The sequence below is a fragment of the Morone saxatilis genome, unplaced genomic scaffold (genome assembly GCF_004916995.1).
Source record: "Morone saxatilis isolate NCDOM2014 unplaced genomic scaffold, NCSU_SB_2.0 Contig22, whole genome shotgun sequence".
Classification (NCBI taxonomy): Eukaryota; Metazoa; Chordata; class Actinopteri; family Moronidae; genus Morone; species Morone saxatilis.
This window is the reverse complement of record NW_023339785.1, coordinates 10,284,435-10,302,051: the sequence shown is the minus strand read 5'-3', so window position 1 is coordinate 10,302,051 and position 17,617 is coordinate 10,284,435. Positions and strand designations below refer to the sequence as shown.

General features: G+C 42.0%; 1 protein-coding gene across 2 annotated transcripts in view; it reads left to right on the top strand.

Moving 5' to 3' along the window:
• The window catches only part of pcdh19 (protocadherin 19), a 53,869-nt gene that overhangs the window by 11,567 nt on the left and 24,685 nt on the right, over positions 1-17,617 (top strand). The gene's annotated exons all lie outside the window — the stretch shown is intronic.

Below are 17,617 nucleotides of genomic sequence, written 5' to 3'. Positions count from 1 at the left end.
GCTCGTCGCCCTCTTATTACATCCCTCGGCTAACTCCTCCCACCGTGTTTAACACACAAAACTGTTGAAGCTGTGGGGTGATTTTGTGACATTACTCAACAAGATGGTTTTCACTTCATGCACAAGCAGTGCTAGTTTTACACTCGGCTGGATTTTTATAGCCTTGACCCCAACCCGCAACACCCCATCACTGCATGTCATTCTTGATGTTGCAGAGGTACAATGAAATGACATAACAACCCCAGGCAACCAGTCAGAAGCATCCAGGCCCGCCGGGTTGCCACCCTCTCGTCGGGATCAGAGCATCCAGCCAAAGAGCTTAAAAGTCAAAACACATGAGTGACGGCGCCTGATGTACACATGTCACTGTATGTGTGTTTAACTGCATGTGACTGGTGCGACGCATACAGAGGAGTAATACTGTAGAGAGACGGCAAGGCCTAGAAAACGAGGAGAGACAGAAGGGAACAGGGGAGGGGAGAGAAACCTATTTATAGAAATGGCAATGATTTTACTCAACCTGTATTGCTACTGCCTGAAACATGTTATTTCTCTCTGTAAAATGTAGTATTAGGATGAGGATGAGGAAGAGATTTTATTGCACAAACTATATCAATCTCTACAGAAAGCAATAATCTCACGCTTCTATTGTTAGGACAAGATGCCTTTTTTCCCCTGGAAAAACAAATATTATGATTGTTTCAGTGTACCTGCAAACATGGAAGGTGGTATTAACAAGAGATAGTGGTTTGAGAATAAGTTTTGAGTTTTGCACCAACTCTATTTTCTTGAACAGTCCAGGATAAAATCATCAAATTTCAATCTTGATAACATCAGCAAACTAAATATGCTACAAGAGACCTTTTAAAGTTGTTTTATGCATTCATGCATCAAGCACACAGTTACTTCAAATAAAAAAGTAATTTCAAATGGTACTAGTCAACTTAATAATGTATCCATCTTTTGAGATAATTTTGCTTGGTTCAACACAACATCACTGAAAAGGAAAATATATTTTAAATTACTTTAAAAGCTCTAACACCTGGACAGAGTTAAAATTAACTTGAACATCAAAGAGAGGGGATTTTTGTGAAGCCAAAGACAGGCACATGTCATTAATTGTCCAACAATTACATTATATTTCCTGGACTTGTACGTAAATGTAGAAAAGGGGTATAATGGCATTGTGTTGATGGGTCCTCACGTAAATGAGAGACGGCTAAATGGAGTGAAGGAAATGGACATAGTGATGATGTTTATCGCTGGGGAAGGGGACATCATTACGCACCTTGTTAAGCCCTGCAAGCAATGCTGCGTGGACGTAATTACCCATTTAAATGAGTTTCCTGCGGCGTTGTGTTTTTTTTTTTACTTCTCAAATTAAACTCTGACACAAATATGCCGCATTCTGTTTTCTTTCATGGAAACCGTTTGACTCTCAAGTCCCTACATAGCAGCAGTTCACGTGTCTACCATCAAGAAAAAATTATTTATTAAGGTGTGTTTGCAGCGATCATAGCCTCGGCCTTTCACACATTTTCTTGAAAAATGTGAGTGTCAAAGTAGTTTTCAGTGTTAAACAAAACTAAGGTGAGTTTTAAGGAAAACTAATAAAATACATTAGTTTATTAGTGTCAGGAAAACTTATGTCGATGGAAGGCTCCAGGATCTCTCATTAATGCAGATTTTGTGGCTTGCGGTTGGAAAGGCCTGTAGTTACAATAATATAGCGTAGAAAAGGTCAGCTTACATATTTAAAAACACAAACCTTAAGGCTTGTTTTGGCCAAGAGTGAAATCTATTTACCATGGAAGCTCACAATACCATTTGCTCTGTCATATCCAGTGTATGTCCAGAGGAATGTGCCCACTTCTGTCCCACTGGCTTAAAAATATTAAAACAAAAGCATTTGTACAATGTGTGTTGGCATGCACTGTAAGTAAACATTGACACTCTTTCAATATATTTGTCCCTCCTTGCAGAAATAACAAGGGACTTGCAGGGTCTTTGGGGGGGAAATATATTTTCTCTTTTCTTTTTTTTTCAGATCTGTTGTGGCACAACAAAACCAGAGCGTTTTTCACTGAGTGAACCAAGTGAGAAAAAAGTAATTACAATTCCCTAATAATGACCATTATGATTTGAGTGCACCAAAAAAACTAATTTCTTCCAAATGTGCAGAGAGAAAAGGTATTAATTAAAATTCACAGATATCAGTATTTTTTTTATTGTCCTGTCTAAGTTGAACTGCAGGTTACCAGACTTGTTGCCACATTGTTAAGAGAGTTCCCAGGGCTTTCTCCCGAGTGCTGATGCTGTGCTTTTTGAATGACAGAGGGGAATGGGGGTAGGGATTCTGTGAAACATAATAACAATACTCGCTGTGAACGGAAACTTTTCCAAGCAGCCAGCTCTGACACCAGGGAAGAATGACCTTTCCAAGTGTCCTGTTTTTTTCCTAAAACAAAGAGGGAGCAGGAGGATGTTAGTTAGCATTTCCCCCATCAGATTAAATGTCAACTACTGCATGCATAATTGCATAAAAAGCAGGAAGACTTGAAGGGAACCAATTTGCTGGTGGATAGATGAATCCTGAGTTTAGTTATTCACTGCATTGCAGATATTGTCACGATACTTCCAGTATTGTCTGCTTTATTTTTGTTATATCTGTATGTTAGCACTGCACTTGGCTTTACAGTAATTGTAACATTGAGTGAAACTTAATTCATCCGGAAACAAAACTATTATCCCTTTGTCACATGTCTACCTTTTTAAAAAATATCATAAACAGAGCAGACAAAAGGGAGCAAATGATTGTACTACACACAAATGCTGCATTATACCGTTGTTTTGTTTGCTCCAGTGGTGAAGCAGCCTTTCCTGTTTCTCCACTCCTTTCATTTCAGCAAAATTCATACTTGCTTTTGTTTCTAGACATAAACCTGGATGCGCATTAGGGAGCGCATGTATGGGATGTTTGATGAGCACAGAGGCTCTTGGCAGGCGAGCCACTATAGCAGCAATATCGGCCGCCTCAGAGGCATGCAGCAGTATATGGCTGAGGAGCAGCAGGGAAGCGTAATTGTGCATTGTTCATCCACAGAACAGAGGCAGAGCATGTAATGAGCTGTAGCATTTTCACCAAGCCAGCCTAATGGGCTATGACCGAGTATAGGCCTCTCAGAGCCCTCGCGTTCCCTTTGCCCTGTGTGGCCAGTGTCTTGGGCCTCTTCTTTTCTTTTCTCCCATCCTCCCCCTTTTTTCTCTGCCCGATCAGCGTCAACCATTTCTTCACCCCTGTTATCCCCCTCCTTTATCTCCGCTCCCCTACCCATTGTCCCCCTGTCTGAGGAGATGGTGGGACCCCTAATGTGTTCAGTGTGTGGCTCCTTTTCTCATTCATGATGTCTGTAAAGCTCTAAGCAGTCAGTCTGATTCAGGCTGACATAAATCAGAATAGCTCATTGATGGAGCACCGTATGCAGTGTGATTACATTAAAAACCCAAACACAGCATACAAATAAAAGTTCAGGAGGAGAATTTGCTGATGTTAGGTGTAGGGGATTTGTTGTTAGAAGTCGGCTCATTTTTCTATCAAAGCTGTTTTGCATTTTGATTATCTAGTTTTCCTGAAAGCAATTCAGGTGGGCCTGCTTCGCACAGGTTTGTTTTCCTGGGATTAGGGCTTTTCAGAAAGGGCCCATGCCTGTTATTTATGGCCATATCTAGTTTCTAGGGAGGCGGGAAACCATTTCTTTGCTCGAGTGATACCAGGTCAAGTTGGAAAGACAAGAATGTGTGCCGGGGAATAGATTAGAGATCTACTCTGGGCTGAGCTCGAAGGATGAAAACACTACTAATGATAATAGTTATGATTGCCTTGCAAGGGAATTGATAACAACTTCACCCGCCTCTTTGTGCTCTCTTATGGCATCAGAAAACAATATTCAGGGTTCAGTCAGTGTCTGGCTGTGGAGCACAATGGGATGTCAGTTTTGACTCTCAGCTCACGTCCACCGTTTGACATACTAAAGCATAGGCGGCCAAGTTAATGAATGAAAAACACTTGGCCTCTGTCAGACTGCTCTGAGTGCAGTTCTTTCCCCAGTAACCTCCTTAGTTCAAGATTACTCTCCTGTACCTTTTCTCTATTTCAGAGCTGTTCCCAGTTCAGTCTTATGGGGAGCTAGTGAGAAGGGAAGGCCACACATATATATATATATATATATATACTTATATATATACTTATATACTTGGCTGCGTATAACCTTTCTGCTTTAATAATAACAGAGGTTGGCTCCTCTGTCACAGCCACTATGGAGCTGAGTTTGAGTGCCCTCATCTAGTTCAAGGACTGTTAATGCGTCGACATAGGTGATACACGCATGGACACATGGGAACATTAAATATATATTAATAAATCATATAAACTATTATAAGGAAATATTAAATGTAGGAAATTAACACATTTGTTTTCTTCACAATACTTAGATGAGAAGATTGCTCAGTGACGTGTTTAGCCTAGCTTAGTACAAACACTGCAAGCGGGGGAAAACAGTTAGCTTCCCAAAATATTCCCCTAAAAGAACTTGTATTAGGTTCATAATAGAAAAAAGTATAACTTTTAATGGTATATTTCTGTATTATTATTGCACTTACTGGCTTTCTTGTAGAGAGTTACATAATAATAGACTTCTATTTTAGTCTTCATGCTAAGCTAAGCTAACCATCACCTGGATCCAGCCTCATATTTAGTGCATACATATATATATGGTGTCAATCTTCTTTCTAACTCTTAGCAAAAAAGGAAAGTTTATTTCCCCAAAAGTTGAACTATTAATTTAATTTCTTCTTGCAAAACTGTATATTTTTCTAGAACAAATTCCAGAATCCAGTCTTAGCTTTGTTTTCCTCAGTTTGCATTATCAGGCCAAAATGTTGTCCATCCTAAATGCAAATGTGTGGCTGCCCCCTTTTTGTTAGTATGCGATAGGACAGCAAAATACCAAGGGTGGTGGGGGAAGTACAGACATGGGAGTGATGTTCTGACTTTTCATTTGTTCGCTACCCAGTAATGATTATTTTAGCCTCTAAGCTCCAGATTTGGCCTTGTTTTGCTGTGGGAAGCAGCATCTATGGGGACAGAGCAGCCTTGCCCTGTCTGAGGAGCTTGTCTGTGGCTAAGCTGGTTGGCAACAGGAGTCAGGTACAAAGCACGGAAGACATTTTGATTGTTGTCACAGGAGGTCAGCTGGGAAGTGAAAGGGGAGAGAAAGGGGAGAGAAAGGCAGAATACACTGTTTAGGTGAGGACAGGTTGAGTTTCGCTACTGCATTACCCATGTTTGTTCGCCTGGTGGCTGAATGAGAGCATTTTCTAATTATAGACCTCCATCGTTTTTTCCTTGTTAGTAGCGCTGGTAACAAGCCAGTCGCCAGCTTGCATGAGCAACTGCAGAAAGCTGACTTTTGGTTTAATTTGGAGGACTAGCTATAATCCAGACTAAATCCCGTAAATCTGAAGCCCCCTCCCTCCCCACATCCCTGTTGGATTACGGGAGTGTCTTTAAAAGGATAAGGACCTGCTTATCACTGCTTCCCTCAACACTTGTTTGGGACTTGAGATGTGGGGGAGGACATTTCATCGTCACCCAATGTGGCCAGTATGGATATGAGTCAAAGAGATTAGGCATCTGACGACTGAGATCAATGATAATCACAATTTACAGTTTTTAAACCCTCAAAGCCACAAAGCCATATGGATCTTAGCATATGCCTCCACTCCCACCCCAGTGATTTTCATCAGTAAGTTAGCAGAGTCTAACTGAATAAAGCAGCTAAATCAGATGTCCAGCAGTTTATGAGAGCAGTGCCTTTAATCATTTTCATACAGACATTTATTAACTCTTTGACACAATGGCTCCAGCCTTTGTTGCAGTAAAAAAAAAAAGTGGATTTAAGACCTTTTGGGGGTATCAGGAATCATCTGTCAAATATTAACTGATCAAAGCTACAATGACAGAAACTTGCAATTTGCCTATATTTAACATTATCTCCATGTTCATCAATTTTCATAAAATAAAAATAGTCCATGCCAGTGGTGCTAATACAAACATTTGCCTCCATTTATTTATTTAAAGGAATAGTTTGACAATTTGTTGTTGTGCTGTTCTCGGGCAATAAATAGTTTGGCTTGTAACACAATATATCTCCATAACATGTTTATTACTAAGCTTTATACATGCTTGTAGCTTTTTGGCTAGCTGTGTTTGAAGTCTTTACGCAACTGTCTGCTGGCTCAGATATGAATGGTATCAATCTTCACATCTTACTCTCTGCAGAGTTGCCACACATTCAGAAATCTAAAACAAAAACAATGGATTTGCAGTAATGTAAAGTACTTCATTTGTCATAAATAATCAAAGACATGCAAACAGACTTTATATAGCCCAGGTGATATTGACAAACTTAGACAGTAGCTATAGAAAAGGTGTGCTGCTACGAGTTTAGGGCTGTTTGTATCACTGCTAATGAAGTGTTGTTAGGAGTTGGGCGGGGGGCGTCGGGGAGTAGAGATAGACAGGGAATAGAGACCAATCTAGCACACCAAGGCATATGTGTTGTTTGAGATGCTATATTTGATCGCAATGCTGTTACTTATCTCATCGGGGTGTGATGGCGGCGAGGTGAGGGAGTGGAGCGAATTCCTGGTGGATACAGGCTGTGAACCCTGAGCTCTCAGCTTAGGAGCAGTCTGGGAGTTACACAGAGAGCCAAGCCACATGGGGGAATTGTAGAAATAGAAGTACCTCAGTGTGTGAGTACTTGTTTACTTCAGTGTCAACATTTTTGACTCTGCTCATTAACCTGTGCACTTGGGTGAAGTAACACATCTCTCGCTCTCTGTCTCTGTCTCTCTTTCTCTCTCACAATTAATAATGATAACTAAGGGTAAGCACAAGTACATTAAACTCAAGCTAATGAACAGATGTAACAACAGGGTAACGGGGCAACTATCACACCTCAAAGGCTGCGAATCGATTTCAGCTGATACCAGTTCACAGATACACCCTGTAGCACTTTCCTCAAATCTAATCATGGATCCATTTAAACTACGTTAGCCAGGAGTCTACTTGCCATTAAAATAGGGCTTCAATTTCTATTATTTTGAGAGCATTGGTTAAAAAATGAACCAAGTGCAGAGGTAAAGTAACAACCATACGTCTTCCATCACTGAAAGATGGAAAAGGAGAAACAGTCTCCACGTTCATCCGAGCTCTCCACTCCTCTTGTCACCCCTCCCCCCCTCTCTTCCTATTACCCATGCAGCCAGCATCCTCTCTAAATTGTTTTGCATGACCTTTGCTACAGTAGCTCTAATTATTACCATCACACAGGCCCTGTAAGGCACACAGCTAATTATACTGGATTTATCTGAAGGGACATTGGTGCCATTCTTCATAGACATGTCTTGGCTACCATCAGTGCGGGTGATCTAAGCCCAGAATAAGGTTAATTTGGGTAATACAGTAATAGTAATTAGAGTCACAATAATTACAAGCATAGTTGTAATAACAATGAAGACCAGGTTATTAGTAATAGAGATCCGAGAACTCACTACACATATGCAATATCTTACGTAATTGAGAAGAACGGCATTGCAAAAAAGAGCACTGTGCAATATGCATAATGACATTATTACCCAGCCAGATTGTTGCTGTTTCCTTCCCATTGCTCTGAATTGATGTTTGACAGTGGTAGTTGAAAGATATATTTTCAAAGGCACTGTGGGATTACCCGTTAGTGTAGGTACCAGGACCTCTAGTCATTGCATCTCATAAAGAGTTGTTACTAGAGGAAGCAATATTTTTCAAAGCTCCAACATGAATGAAGAGGGGCAGTTGGAGCCGTCTTTTGGCTGGCGGGCAACTCATGTAATGAGCCTAAGAGGGTTCCAATTATTCCACTTGCGATCAAAAAGGAGAAGAAGATTACTTCTCTTGCCTCTTTTTTCTCTGACATTTTACACAGTAACATCTTTTGATTGGGGCTGAGGGAGAGAGGGAAAAAAACCGATTGCTAGTGAGCGCCTGATAGTCTTGTACAGGCTCCAGCAATACTGTCTAGAAGAGACAAAGCAACGCTTTTACTGCTCACACGTTTTTTTTTTTTTTCCCTCATTTTTTTTTCTGGATGTTTTTGTAATAAAAATGCTTTTCCCAGTGCATGGTACATTAGCTTTTTCCCAGCCTATGTCACCTGCACAGAAAGGAAGCTTTCATTTGACCGCAGGCTTTAGCTACAGTCGACTTCATGGCTGATCGCTGCCATATTTTTCCACAGAGCTATAGTAAATTGTGAGGAGGCATGTTTGGTACTCACTCACTCACTGCAGTTGTTTTCTTCCTCTGCTGCTAAGTCATGTTCCACGGAATACAATGGGGAGTTGAATTATTCGATTGTGTACAGATTTTTTTCCTCTCCTTTTCATTTATTAAATTCTCAGATTACAAGTAAAAAGCACATTAGACGCCCGGCAGTAACTAAAAGGATTTCTCCACTATATGATATCAAACTATATCAGCCTAGGAGAAATAAACAGGGTGAAAAAAAAAAAAAAAGACAAATAATATTATGTACCACTGCACTGAGACAAAGAGAACTCCAATCTGCATCAGCACAGATAAACATCCACCCCTAAGATATGTTGTTGGTAGATAACAGCTTAGTGTGTGTGTGTTTGCAACACGCACACACAAACACAGACGCACAAGTGCACAGAGCAGAGCTTTGATAAGCACAGAAAATTACTACATGTTGTTTATGGTGGCAGAACAAAAGGATTCAAGGTATTCATTTCAAGAAATCAAGCTGTGGAAAGGTGGATGCGGGGTCTAAGATGCATTTCAATGGGATAGATTTGACTTCATAATATAGACATAATTAGGAGGAAACATGATATCTGCTTGAGTGTGTCCCTCTTTGTGTGTGTGTCTGTGTGTGCCTGAGGGCTGGGAATACAGTGCCTCGCCTTCCCCTGTGGATCCACTGCAAGGGTAGGAGGCAGAGATCCACCGTCTGTTGCTGTTTTCTGTGACCCCGTATATCCCCCCGCAGTGAAAAACGATGTTTGCCCCCAAAGACGGCCCTAATACAAATTAAATTAAATTGAATGAAGTCAGTGCGGCTAATCCCTGTGTGTTTCAGCTGCTGAAACACCACCCCCTCCCTCACGAATGAGTGGGTCAAGCCCACTGCATCTGGCCCCCTCTCCACTGGCCCTGCTCTCAAGCTGCTAGGCTCCCAGTCCCTGACGGAGACGACAGCAGGCCCCGCTCCGACTGTCTGCCCCACTGCGACTGCATGTGTGTGTTTGTGTATGAACACGTGTGTTTCACTGTCAGACTCTGTTGCATTCTTCCCTTTCTGACTCTGACGGTGTTTATTCCGTTTTGCTTGTTTTGCCTGTGTGCTTTTCTTCAAAAAAGATTTATTTTTGTTTGTGACTGGCTTAAACATTTCACACACACATTTCATGGTCTGGATTTTTTTAAATTGACAGTTAAATGTAAAATATAGAGGATTCACATGTTCACATCTCTCAGACAATATACTAAACAGCAGTGTAATGTAAAACAAACACTAGCGTCGGACCACGAAGCGTTGGATGTTGTTTTGTTCTGCCTATGCCCTGATGGCAGCCTGTCACAATCCTGTTAACAAGCTGGATTTACAGATGCGGTGGTGATGTGCAAGCAGCTAATACTCTGCTGTCAATCCCGGTGCTGACAGCTGCCTAGAAAGACCATCCCAAATATTACCAGCAGATGTGCTTCACGTTGAAGCACCAGCAAACAGGATCAGAAAAGCTAACTAGGCTTCCATAGTTCAATCACTGATAGGAGTAGCTTTGTTGTGACGCGACCTAAAATATCTCTTGTGCCCATCTGTTTAATAAAAAGCCCCTTTCTATGATACATACTTTGGCATCAAGCCTGACTGTCCACCCCTGATCTGAGCACCAGCTCTGCATCAACTGAGTTTTAGCAGCTGGTGTACACAGATATTCTGTTTTGGGGGGTTGTGGGCTTGGAGGGTGGGTGGCTTTTTGATGAGCTGGAGTACATGTTTGTATGTGTGTGTGCATTGAGGATCTGAGCACCTGCACACATGCCCTTTGAAAAGCTCCATCACCCCTCCATCCAGCCAACACGCAGTGTAAACATGGTTTGTTTGAGCGAGTGGCCTGGGGTAGTTGGATTAATGAGCACTGATGAAGTTCCACTTGTATCCTGGGTGCTGCCTCCCTATTTGCTGGAGTGGCTGTGATGTGGTAGTGTGTCTGGAGGCGGTGACTCATTCCCTTTACCCAGTGTCAGATTAAGGCATGTCAATAAACAGACCCACTCAATCCATCTCCGAGTGACTGCATCCGCTCACAGAGCCTCCCAGTCTGTAATGAGCTGCTGCAAATCTCCATCCAACTAAAATGTCTGGAAAGATGCCTTGTCACAGTGAGCAAGAGAAATGGAGCAAGGGAGGGAGAAGGAGAGGCAGACAGAGAGACTACAGCAGCACCGATGTGACTGGCAGCCATCGTTAAAGCACGCTCCACCGTGCTGTAGAGTGCAAGTTGATCAGCTCTCCTCGCAGATACACAGATTTCTCATTTCCGCCGTCCTCGTGTGTATTGAGTTAATCAAAAATTAATTCTAAGTTTACTGATTTCAAAAGTGACTCAAACTTATGCTGTTTATTCAGTCACAGCTCTGATGTAAGCATTTAAGGGGACCGTGTTTACATAATCTGCAGTGTTTCTGAATGTTTATTTTTATGGTCCAGCCCAGGGGAGGTGGGAGAAACCTTTGGGAATTCCTCGTGCACTCATTTAGAGTGCCCCCCCTCCCCCTCAACACTGGCTAATATAGGGCACAACTGAGAAGAGAAAATGCTATCTAGTAATTCTCTCACTCAGATTAAATGACTGCTAAAAACATGTGCTTGTAGTGCTTATTCCCAGAGGGTGCAGAAACCACAAAGTCTACCTGGATTAAATGTTGCCCTCAACATTTCCGGAGCCGTTTTAAAAAAAATCACCACCTATCTCTCTCGTGTGGCGCCATACACACATTAATGGATTTTTGGATGAGAGGAGTGTGAAAACTTTTCAGTCTGACATCCAAATTAAAGAAAATCCCTCAAGACTCGCCTAAAGGGGAAGTTCCTGCCATTTGAGTTTGATTAGGCTTTAAGAAAAGTAAGCCGATTTCTTTTAGGAAAAAGCGTCATAATAAAAGATAGTCAAGTAACCCCCTCCACCCCACTTCCCTGTTTTACTATGTAAAACCATGAATCGTAATCTTATAGAGATGCTTGGGTTTTCTTTCAGACTTTGAGATGGAATACGTCTGAAAACACATGCAGACCTGAACAGGTGTTAAAAAAAAAAACTTCATATAAAGCCTTCTGTGCCTCGTAGACCCCTATTCATTCCAAGTAGATACTATAACTCCATCTGAAAGGCTTAAAAGCACCAGCCTTGTCTCTTAAGACAAAGACAAAACAAAAACACCGACCCCGGAACCCACACGCCACCAACAGTTTGAAACATGTTGGTCCAGAGCAGTGATTCCATAGTAAGACAACAGCTCTGACTTAAGCCTCTTTAGCGTCAGCCGACTCCGCTGGAATGCAGACGTCTGCAAAGGGGGCCTATTATTTAAAATCTTTTCATCATGCTGAATGGGAGGGAAATAGCTTTGACGTTGAGAAGCTCATGAATAATGAATGTTGTTTCTATCAATGTATGTATAATTAATCACATCTCTACTAACTGGACTTGTGTGGAGCCTGTAGGCCTGAGTGACATGGAGACTGGTCTGGACTATTGTCTCTGTTTGAGAATAAAAGACAGCCGCACTATCTGCAGTTTCCTATGTGGGGGTGAGACACAGGTGGAACAAGCAATAGATGTGGCATTTTGGCCTTTTTCCTCACTTTACTAGGGCACCGGGGTGATTGTTTTGCTCAGAATGAGCAAATATTTGTTCAGTTTCACACGGAAAGGCAAGAAAAATGAGAAGGAAATGCTAGCAGGAAGTGGTGTTGTGTTTACGTATCTGTTTCATTGTGTTTCAGAGAAGCTGTCATTTAGTTTGCTCAAACAATACTCAACACTAAATACATGTGGTCAAGAACACAAGTGACCTCATGAAGGCATTTAATTCACTTTTTTCACTGACAGTCACAATGACTGTGGGAATGTACAAGCTACAGCGCAGCCAGGAAGCTTTTAGAAACCTTTTCTCCACAGAATCACTCACTTTCATAACATGATTGATTCCCAAATGGGCCACTGGGTTTGGGGTGAATTGATGGGTGATGAAGTGAAATGATGCAGAGAATGTGGCAGGTTATTTGTCACACATGTACCCTTCTGTCACAATTGATTGTGTATAATTTGAGTTTGCAGGGAAGCCAGTTGATATTAAATGGTAACAACTCTCTGTATTCATCACAGCAGCCCCCCTTTAGCAGGCAGAAATAGAAAATGTAATCTCATCCACAACCATGGCTGTGCCTCAGGCACTCTTTCACCCTTTTTACCGCTGATCCTCCCTCAGGGGCCCTGCCCTCTATAAAGGAAGAGGGAAATCTATAATCTAGCAGATGGCAGAGGATCTATGGGAAATTCTATAATCAGAAAGATGGTGGTCTTGATGGTCTTCGGGGTAGAGGGCAGAAGGGTGGTGGGAGGTTACAGCAACACAGGGTCTGAAACTCACGTTAAACAAAATCTAAACCCACCCAGTGCAGGTGCCTTGGTGGTATGTGTCTTCGTCATGGGTGTCACACACACTGAATGTGAGCTGCTTTGAGGTGCTGCACCCAGAGGCATGGTGGTCGTGCGCCAGCTCAACCCTGCAAGTCAGGGATTGTCAGAGCAGTGCTTTTGGAGGGAAGCGGAAAGACAGTCTGTGTGTGCAAGAATGTGAATGTGCAAGAGGCTCAAAGTGAAGCATTTCTTTTCATAGTCGCAGTGATGAGAAAGTCACCCGCAGACACACACACACACACACACACACTCGTCTGCATCCGCACTGCAAAATTACACAAGGGGAATACATGCATCTGTAAACAGGCAGTTTGAGACACTGACCATCCTTCATCCGGCAAAGTTTTCGCTCCTATTTCCTTCTAGCTCTTAATATTTTTTATACCCACTTTTAACATTACCACAAACCGAACCTAGCTGGATAATGAAGCCTTTTTATTTTCTAATTGCAGCTGGCTTGCCCTGTAAACCCCCTGGATCTCTTTCTCCTCATCCCTTCCTTTAGCAATGGGATATCAATAACAAGGCACATTATGTGTAACATTTCCTTCCGGGACCAAGGGGAGTCCGTGTGCGTGCTGCAGCAACAATAAATGAAGACTGAGGCACAACCTCAGACTGCTCAAACGCAGAATGAAGCAGCAAAATTCGATCTGACAGGTTTAATTGATTCTGTCTAGTCTGTTGTTCTGTATTTTAAAACTGCATTTTAGTGTGGCATTTTGTGTCCACAGCAAGCGTGGCTGGATGTTTTTTGTCAGCTAAATTGATGACATTAAAGAGTTGCATCCATGACAGACATGAAACACTCCCTTCTGTAATCAATTTTTCTTCTTTTAGATGCTCAGTTTTTTTGTACAACCCAGCCTGCCCTGCTTAAATACCTTCTATTTTTAAGCAGTTTAAGTCACATTTAATAGATACAGTTTATCTCAAATGTTAAAAGATTGAACAAATGAATCTGTGTTTGAGCAAGGTTTAATTTTGTAAATTAATAAATGGTAATTATTCCAGACAAAGATACAGACTGGCAAAGATTGCTAATCAAAATTGCAATATTCTGGTTCCATGTTAGTCCAGAAAAAGAAAACTATGTCTATAAAGAAAATTCCTAAGTAAAAAACAATTTGCTGATAGCGTCATCTCATGCATCCCATTTAAAAAAAAAAAATGTTATTAATGCATGTGGCTGCATCTGTCCATATTCTTCTAGCTTGATTCCCTGTTTAAATGTTATACTGTGCTATCAGCCTCGATAATACATACAGTAGGGCAGCTGTGTGACATTTTTTTCTCTCTTTTTCTCCCCTATCTCTGTGACATCTGCTGAACTTGTCGGGTGTTTACTGGTGTAACAACTGGCGTCTTCACTCCCCCACCCCTCCTCTTCTCTCTGGTGCTCCCCATGCCCCCACACAATGAATACACTTGCATCCAGACTACAGAACCAATTGTCACGCTGGGAGGAAGGCAAATCAAATCTTACGGCAGCAACTAGGCGAGGAGATTGCTTTTCCTCTCTGTGGCAGAGAAGCAAGCCCATCGTCCCTGTGCCTCAGCTTTTACTGGAGAGAAAGAAGCAAAGGGTGAAAAGGGGAAGGCTACTGGGCTGCAGCAGCTGGACCGCAAGCCTCCCGCAGGTCAAGTCTCACCCATTTCCTCCCATCTTCACCCTCTCTCTCTCTCTCCACTCTCTTTCCACTTCCCTCGCCACTCATCCTGACACTACCTATCAGTCACCCAGCGACACCGGGGACTACATTCCTCCCTCCAGTCCTCCAGATGAAACGGAACAATAATTATGGGGATAGAGTGGCTCTGGCCGCCAAACTGGGGCCGCTCAGATCACAACAACACATTGTCCAACCTGATTAAGGAGCCATTTGTGGCGTCCTCGCTGTAGTTAAGCAGTCCTCATCCTCTTGCCTGAAACTTGACCTCCCAGCAAGATCTATTGTCCTCCAATTTGAGGTCGTTCAGAAAAGTGGGGGCAGACATTACATTTCTTTACAGGAAGCCTGGGCTAATGCATCCGATTCTACCTCAGAATAGGCAATTTTGAGTGACTCATCAATGCCCAAGGTTATGCCCTCATATGTTGGGTGTTTGTTTATTTCCACTGACAATTTGATGAATAGAGGAAATGTGGTTATCTCCACTAAATCCCCTGATTAATGAGCAGCTGCTGTGTTGAAGATGAGCAAAAACACTGAATGGTTGAATAGAGTGTGCTTTGGTTGTACCTACTAAAAAGCGCTCCATTTAAAAACCCTGATAGAGAATTGCATTATGGAAAGTACAGTTCCATTTCTGGACTGGAACAGCTTGAGAGCAGGGGCATACTGCCTTCCTCCTCAGGCCGTGCTCACACAGAACCTGCCATCCAAACCAATTACAGGCTGCAGCCAGAGTGACATTCACAAGAAATTTTCTATCTTGTCTTTTAAATGAAGTTTTCCCCTTGTTACTCATGCCTTGCATTTTCATTAGTCTCTCACTGGATGCGCAGCCACTGTAGAGGATGAGGCAGTTTAATTTGTGTTCACTGAGACCAAAGTAGAGTGCAGGTGGAACTCAAAACATATGCATATACAGTATGTTTACTGTAGTAATCTATAATGTAATCTATAATAACCATACCTTATTTTAAGGAAAAGATAGTATCACATATACGTTTGTAAAATGTGGCATGATTTGTAAATTAATTAAATAATACGTGTTAATCTTCAATTAATGATTCATCAGAGTTAGTTTGTTGTCACTGTTACCTTTGATATTTAATGGAGGCAAGCTGAACAGGAACAAAAGGAGTCAGGGGTAATACAAGAGAACAAACATAGTGTGCTCCAAATTAAGGGCTAATAATAAAATGTTAATTAAATTCCTTTTTCTGAATTATCTTCTCTATAGTAATGAGTTAAAGTTTAATTAGGGGTAAATGGTAAAAAGGAGATGGAATGGTGCTAACCTTCAACACAAACACACTGCATCATAAATGAGCAAATCCCAATCAGAGGCCTGCCTTGCATTGTTGCTTTTCATTATACAGTCAGTACAGGAGGTGGGATGGCAAACAACAGCTTATCCCCTAATGATTAAAGGTAGACCTATGCTCTTTTGAGGATATTGAAAGATAACTAGAAGTTCCTTAAAGTTTACAGCAACCAAAGACACAAGACCAGCGTCCGCATCAGTCAGATAATAATGCTGCTCAGCATATATGTTGTCTTTGAAGGCATGAGAATAAGGCATCAATACCAGGAATCTAAGCAAACAAGAACATGTATTTGGTAGCATTAACAAGCTCTTGCATTTTTCATAGACTGCAAACAGGTCATTGGAGCTATTTGCCAGAGGTAAACACCACACATTGGCTGCTGTGATCTGCCAGCATCACTTTTTTTTTATTCCCGTATTTATTCATTTATTTATTTATTTCAAAAGTGATCCAAGAAGACTGGGACTATAATGTTTGCCATTTCCTCCGCTCCCCCCGTCCTCACTGCGCAGCAACGTGGTTTCACTTCAACAGCGACACTGGAAAAAGTTCAGAATGTTCAACTCCATTAACATCTAATAAGAGGAGTGTTCGCACAGTTGCACACCGAGTTTTAATCCAAATCTGTTTGGTCACCATGTATGACAGCTGTGCAGGGCGGCTGCTACCTCACCAGCAGGCCTGCGTCAAACATGTAGTCCACTTGATAATCAGCAATTGTGCTCCAGTGCCTGCATTAACCTTTCTTATCATAGGGGTGACTATTTTTTCAACAGGGCTTTGATATGGGTACTGTAGACTTCCCTCGGAAGTCAGCCATTGACTCGCAGCTCTTATCAGGATACAGTATCTGCGCTTGTGGAATTTTAAGTGAAGGCTCTGCTTTCTTTCTGCAGAAAACACCTGCATCTTATCAAACATTGTCGAAAGGGTCGTATCCTGGCTTTTCGCAGGACTGAGAAAGTCCTCTGAGAGGCTTTGATACCCTTTGGCCCTCTGACATCTTACCTAGTGTGAGTAGATACTTGGCAGACGCAGGAGGGGCTACCTGTTCAGTGTACACTAACTCCTCTGTCCATGTGCTCTTACTCGTCAGACATTCTCCTTGCTAAATAAATGTTGAAAAAAAAATGTAGGATGCCTTTGAACTGTGTTCTCTAATGTGGGTCAGAGATCTATCGTATGCATATTCTGAACGCCTTTTCATCTGCAATTGCAGAGTTAAGATTCCCCTGGTACACTCTTAATTTCATCTACTTCTTTTGCAGTTATTTATTTAATATTCCTACATTAATGTCTTCTCAAACATGGTAAAAGTGAAGAGTTCAGAGAAGAAAAAAGGGAAACTTTTCTTCTCCCTCTGTCTGCATGATAGTCTGTCCGCCCTAATGACTCCATTTTAAAGACAGTGGGCTGACCGGCAGTGAAGGGGAGGGAGCAAGGGATCGAGAGCGGGGAGGGTGAAGAGGAGAAGAGAGGCTGCGCTCACTGCAGCACTCTCCTCAGCTCTCAACTCCCAGTCAGCTTCTCTGTGTGTGTGCTTTGAAAGAGAATAGGATTCAGCCCTTTGAAAGCCGAGTCTGCTCACCGGGGCCTTTGTGTAAAATAACATTTCTACTGAAAGCCAATTACTGGTAACATTATTTTGGTTGCTTCCATTATTAAAAGTACCTCTCTCTGTTGCCCCCCCCATCATCTCTCAACCACAACCCCCACCCCCACCACCCCCCACCCCCTGCATTGCTCTGTTACAGACGGAGAATTATTCCATTGACTCCAGTTATG